General features: G+C 40.8%; 1 pseudogene; it reads right to left on the bottom strand.

The window, feature by feature from the left end:
* Nucleotides 1-215: 215 nt before the first annotated feature.
* Nucleotides 216-4,660, bottom strand: LOC122074140 (annotated as a pseudogene).
* Between the last annotated feature and the right edge of the window lie 2,244 nt (nt 4,661-6,904).

Raw genomic sequence — 6,904 nt, 5'->3', positions numbered from 1 at the left:
CTACGGTTTTGACATCCATTGCGATTCTAATAAGCCCTACGATTATGAGAGCCACGGTTGTTCAGAGAACCACGTGTTCTGTTGGAGGATCCAACCGTTGCAACATTTGCCGTAGTAATCAAGCTAGATCCATCAAGAGAAATCGAACGCAGAAAGCTTTCATGACTAATGAGTAGACCAGATAACTCTGTAAAAGAAACAAAGGCAGCACGAAGTCAGATTGATGTGGCAAAGTCACGGTAGTCAGCTCCCAATCCACGGAGTATAGCAAGAACAAGATCCTCATCCGACACAGGGTGATCAATTGCCGCAAGTGTGTCGGCAACAGAGAGAACCGAAAACAAGTAATCTGTTACAGAATTAGAGTTCTTCAGTAGGTGTGAGAGCCGATCTTTGAGATCTAAGACTCTGGTGCACGACGAAGGGGCAAAAACTTGAGCCAAGATTGTCCAAGCTTCGTGAGAAGTGGAAGCACTGGCAATGTGAGGAACAACAACTTTAGAAAGGGAGGAGATGATCCAACTTAGGATCAACTGATCTTAACGCTCCCAAAGCTCAGAGGTTAGAGTTGCAGAGCCATCTCCAGAAGGTCGTGGAAATGAGCTAGTAACGTAGCCAAGCAAATTATATCCTCGAAGCAAAGGAACAAATTGAGTTCTTCATAGAATATAATTGCTGGAATTGAGCTTGAGCGATAGTTGAGGCGTGACATTCGGAGCAACAAATGCGGAAGGTGAGTCATCAGTGATCAAAGTTGCAGGAGATGCCATAGCTGTTCCAAGATCCAAGATCCAAGATCAGAAACCAGAAACAAGAAATAAGAAACCAGATATGAAGACCAAGAAACCAGATCTGAAAGTCAAGAAACAAAAATCTGAGACCACAACGAAGGTCTGAGATGAAGATCAGAAAGACCATATCTGAAATAGAGATCCGAGCAAAGAAAAGGCAGACCCGAATCAAGAACCCAGATCAAGATCTGAAATACAGAGGAGAAGAGCTCGCTAGAGCAGAAAGGCTTCTTGATACCATGAAAGAATACCTTTTCTCATATGTTTAATCAAGGTCAGGAGTTACATATTTATACATAATAAGGATCTTGACACAAGTGGACAAGTACACAGTACACGTGTTCTGTTACAACTTGTATTACAACTTCAAGGTGGTTTAGTTCTATTAAATCCTACACATGGTTATAAATGATGTCTACATTATGCCTACTAAGATTGGAAGAATTACTTGAGTTGGAAGGTTGACAATGGTGGTACGGAATTGATATGGAGGTTCAGAACCAGTACGAGCTTTAGAGCTGTGGGAACAAAGGTTTGACACTGGTATCGGCTTTGGAACTTTGGGAACGAAAGTTCGGGATAGGTGTCGGCTTTGGAATGGTGGGAATGGAGGTTCAATACCGATATAGACTTAAGGAATTTGAAAGTAGAGGTTCGGCACTTAGAGTAGAGCTTTAGATATATGGTTTTTATTCTGACCAAGGAAACTAAAATAGAGTTGAGAGCGGATCAAGTCGTTGTACGAGATCTATTCTTGTAAGGAGCTGATTTGGACAGATAGAATCTATCAAACAACCAACTCTGTAGTGGATTCCATCTGTATAGATCAACCCATACAGAAATGGATCTATTCTCGTACAAGAACCTGATCCACATCTAATAGAGTTTGGTTGTCTGTGAAGATTGGTGTTGAAATTCATCACATAATTATAGGGGCAAGCTTAGGGGCATTTTGGGAATATTAAGGATGAAAATAAAACATTCTGAAAATATCTCTGAAAAAAATGGGCCCAAATTTATGGGTCAACATATGAGTTGAACCAAACCTGAGCCTAAATAAATACATAAACATACGTTGTATATATAAATCATGAAACTCATACACTGATAGATTATACCTCCTCCCATTATCACAATAATAATTACAAGCAACTTCTTTGTGTTGACGTACTCTTCCAATTACATTTCATATAGCTTAGATGGAAGGCGTGGGAAGAGCAGGGCTACCAAAGGGGTGGTTTTGGGAAGGGTAAGGCCTAACCCTTCACTCATGTCTACTGATTCACATGAAGGGATCTCTAAATTAAACCCATGTAATAAACGAGCCAGTGTTAAGTGTAGGATCTGCATGTTGAATGTGATACCTGGGCAGGATCGCTCCCTAGAGCCGAAAGGAATGAACTCAAATTTCTGGCCTCTCACATCTACATTATCATGTGTAGTGAGAAATCTCTTTGGTTTGAAATCGTGAGGGTCTAACCAAATACGAGGATCTCTATGCAATTTCCAAATGTTCACCAGTAATTGTGAGTCTTTAGGAACATAATATCCACCCACGTGGCAGTCTTCCCTAGCTTGATGTGGTATTCCTATGGGTGTGGCAGGGTATAAACGCAATGTTTCCTTGACAATTGCATTTAATTATACCAGATTTTTTACATCTGATTCGTCCACATTTCTGTCTCTACCAACATGGTTGTCCAACTCATATTGGGCTTTTTTTAATACGTGGCGGTTGTTTAGTAACAAGGAGAGGGCCCAGGTCAGGGTGACTGATGTAGATTTCGAGCCAGCTGCTATCAGAGACTGTAGATTGTGAAGAAGAGAACGGAAAGAAAACTGGTTAAGAGATGACGAGACTTAAGGTCTGATATGCAATCTTGGAAAACATTCTAAGTCAATTATGCATTTTGAAATTATGAAAACATCTGATTTTATTATCTCAGAATTTGAAATCAATTTAGAATTCATTTGTATACCTGGGCCTTGGTTCAGTGGTTTGCAGTGCTCAGTGGAGTATGTGCCTGAGGGTTGGTCTATGTGGGTCTATTATGTAATTACTAATATACCCTTGAATTTGAATTAAAAAAAATAGAAAATAAAACAATCTAGTATTCATTTTAAGAATTCTCAAATAGCTTGTGCCTCAGTATTTTTGTCCAACTAGACCAAAAATCTCAGTTTTTCTGTCCAAATAAACCAAATTCTACGAGTTTGATCATTTCACCTCTCCCTTATTTGAATTCTCAGACCATACTTATGATATATAACAATAATTTTGTATTGTAACTTGTCTGCCTAATTTGAAGAATTAAAACTCATAATTCTATTTTTTTTTTTTTTCAATTTTTTTTAAAATCTTAATGGTTTATGGCAAAAAGTTTTATCGTAGTCATGCCTTCAAATGTTGGATAGGATAGAGGGGGATGGGTTCTTACAGTTTTTCCCTACCCCATCCAACAGTTGAATGACACAACTGTGTATGTACATAGCCCATGCATAAAATGTTCCATATGATTTATTTATATATTTTTTGCTTGGTAATAGACTCATTTATATTTACTGAGAGGGTTGCATAAAATGCAGCATGGCCATTACCTACACCAGAGCATAGACCAATTGGAAGAATCAGTAAAAGTATCAATAGGGGCAGGATTTACACATTTCACGAGGGTGGGGCGATCATTCCCCTTCCCCACCCCCATCTATGTTTGGGCATAGGGCCATGCTGCCTTTTTGGCTTCTCCTTCCTTTATATTTATTATGAAAACAAATATGATTCACCAGAAAATGTTTGACTTGTTCAGTCACCAAGTCTTGTTAAGAAAGAATAGAATCGAAATACCTGATTTTCCAACAATATAGCTGACTTTTCGGACAATGCTCTTAATGTCAAAAGGAAAAATAGATTTAACCATAAAGAAGAAGGAACATACCAATACAGTTGCCTTGATGATGGTATCTCCATCGTAACCATACTTCAAATAATCACCATGATCATGAATGATTGATAGCTCACCTTCCATCTTACCAGATGGTGCCTTGTGACGATGTTCGTTTAGCCAATTTCCTATTAGAGAGTCTATTTCCTTTGCAACACACTTCATAGATCTCAAATATCCTCCCAAGTCGAAACATTTGAGATAGGGGAGTGCATCCGAGATGACAAACACCCCACTTAAATGTGCTATCTCATCAATCGCTTTCCTGAATCGCAGGGCCTCATCTTCATATCTAGGATCAATGTTCCCAAAGTATCGTTTGCCTGCAATTATTTTGGTGATGACATTAAAGCTTAGATGCTCAAACCATTGCTTCATCTCTATCTTTACAAGATGGGTAGTACTAGTACTACCCTTGGCCCAAAGAGAGTACAACTCTTTGATGCGTACATCTATTTCATTGATCCTTACATGCTTGAGCATCCCTAGCCTTGTTTTGGAGAGGAGCTCAGTTGTGGCTATCTTTCTAATCTCACGCCAGTATGGTCCGTAAGGTGCAAACCCAATTATCGCATAATCGTATAGCTGCTTCCCAACTGCACTGAGCGGGCGTGTGGCGAAAACCCTATCATTGATAGTGAAGCAATCCTTCATCATCTCCCAACTACTCACCACAAAGGTACGATGCACACCAAGCTGAAGCATAAAGGCCGGCCCGTATTTGTCGGCCATGGCACCAAGGGTTCGTGCAACCGTCTCTTGTCCTTCCAGCAAATGCAGGTGACCTACAATTGGCAAGGCACCGGATGGTTCAGGGACCATTCTTCCCTTGTTTTTGTCACTGTTGGCCTTTCCTTTCCATTGGCTGTAGAGTAAGATTAGGACTACAAAGACTGCCATTGCTTGTATTTGAATAGTAATCTCCATGGTTTTGAGTTTGGGAATTTGATACTAGGGATTTTGGTTCGCTTGATATTTATATGATACATTTCCTTAAAATTATTAGTCATCAATCTCTGCTTTCTGGTGCGAAGACCCCCCAAAAAGGGGGTTTGCATCGGGTCCACGGTCACCACAGAGTGATGAGATGCGATACGCATCAGACAGCTGAAAACATTTGAAAACGCATTAGAGAAAATTTCCAACCATTCGATGCAGACGAATGAAATTGCTGATTTTCTCACGTTTGTGTCTGCGCTCTAGTCCGATTCGATGGCTAATGTGATAACATTTGCGAGGTGACAGACAAGTGATTTGTCCCATCAGGACCTTTTAGGCTTTAATTGGTAAATACCCTGCAAGCTGCATGTGTTTCTTTTGACCTTTTTCTTATTGACTGATGTTGATCCGATACAAGGCTTGAACCTTGGCAAGGATGGGCACATGGTTAACAAATCATTGACGACTTGAAGAGTCTTGTTTTATAATTGTAATCATCTTTTTGGGATAAATAGACCTTTATAATTCTAAACCAACTTTATAACCTCTAATTTTTTTCGTTAGAAATTCACGAACTGTATTAAAAATAAAGAGAACAGAATATACATCAAGAAAAAATGTAGTGATGCGAGATTTTTCACCTTTGACATTGTCATTAGCAAGAAACTCACACTATCAGCTAGAAAATATTTGAATAGATTTAATAATCTCTACCTTCGGCATTGCCATTTGAAAAGAAGATTGAATCTCCTAACATAATCGATATCTTGGTCTTGATGCAATATCATGCTCAATCTATTTTCTTATATGAGTCGGAAAGAATATGTTATATCCTAAAGAGCTAAATTGGGGGCTTCCTGTGCTAGAAAATCAGCAACTGGATTTGCCTCTTTGTAACAATGAGTGATTTTTCATGTTCTTGAGCTCAGCAAAGGTTGCAAAGCTAACCAATCCTGCATTGCATACCATAGAATCGATTTGGATTGAACCAAGATCACAACTACTAATGAATCCATTTCAATCCACAATGGGTCCATTCCCATATTACTTGCCATTTTTATACCTTCAGTGAGCGCTTGAAAGTCAGCACAGTGATTTGTCTGATTTCCAAGAAAGAAGTTGAATGATCCAATGGTTCTTCCTGTGCAATCTCTGAAGTCTCTTCCTGGTTCCCAATGAACACCCATCAATATTTAGCTTAATCCAGCCCCGGCCTATGAGATTTGCACCAAAGACTTCAAGGATTCTTGATGCTCTAGTAGGATAAGATTTCAGGCTAAGCCAATGACTTATGATGAGACCCGCTTGGCTATTTACGTCACTGCTTGGCTGCCACAAGCTTCCTGCAATTATCTTTTTATTCTTGATACCTACTGATGTGGCAAAAATTGACTAGATGATCTTCCCTGTAGTTCCTAGTGCTCCAGCCGACCTGCACAAAAGAGAAGACAGGGGAGAGTCGGGTTGACCCGACAGGGGACTCTCCGATGCCTAAGTCAGATCTTTCCACAACAGATGTTCAAGAGAGCTTTTTCAGTAAAAGAAGTGATCGATCCCAATGATGGAGGCTTACCATTATATTTATAGGTTGCTGATGGAGGCAGAATGGGAGACGTTTTTGAAGAGCCTGTTTAGGCGCAGAGTCCTTGAGGGGAGTGGCTCTGTGATTTTGGAAATATTTTAGGTCCTAGGATTTTCCAGGAGAATATTCCCCTCTTATCTCAAAAATGCCAACCATGTGAGGGATAGATGTCTCTGGTGACGTGTAGTGGATGGAGTCATGTCCTTGTGAATAGGGATTATGTTCTTTGAATGTAGGAGTGGATGAGAGCACATTTCTGGGAACCTTATTGTTGACGTCAGGCCAAGGTGGTAGCACGGCCAGATGAGTGGCCATGGTGGCAGCTCGGGCTGATGGAGTACTGAGGTAGCAGCATGGCCTGATAGGGGGCCGAGGTGGTAGCTCAGTCTGATGGAGGGCTGAGATAGCACGGCCCAATGAGGGCTGAGGTGGCAGCTCGGACTGATGGAGGGCCGAGGTAGCAACATGGCCAGATGGAGGGCCGAGGTGGCACCACGGCCAGATAAGGTATCAGTGTAGCATTGGTCAGGACGTTCCTTGCCCGTGCCATGGTTAGGGAGAAACACCCTCATCACTAGCCCCCCGCTCTAATGGTTCGGCTCAGACAGCTAGAGTATTAAATACCATTGACTTTTTTGATCGTGCGCCAT

Source organism: Macadamia integrifolia, chromosome 3, assembly GCF_013358625.1.
Source record: "Macadamia integrifolia cultivar HAES 741 chromosome 3, SCU_Mint_v3, whole genome shotgun sequence".
Lineage (NCBI taxonomy): Eukaryota > Viridiplantae > Streptophyta > Magnoliopsida > Proteales > Proteaceae > Macadamia > Macadamia integrifolia.
The sequence above is the reverse complement of the archived record's forward strand: the minus strand, read 5'-3'. Positions and strand labels throughout refer to the sequence as shown.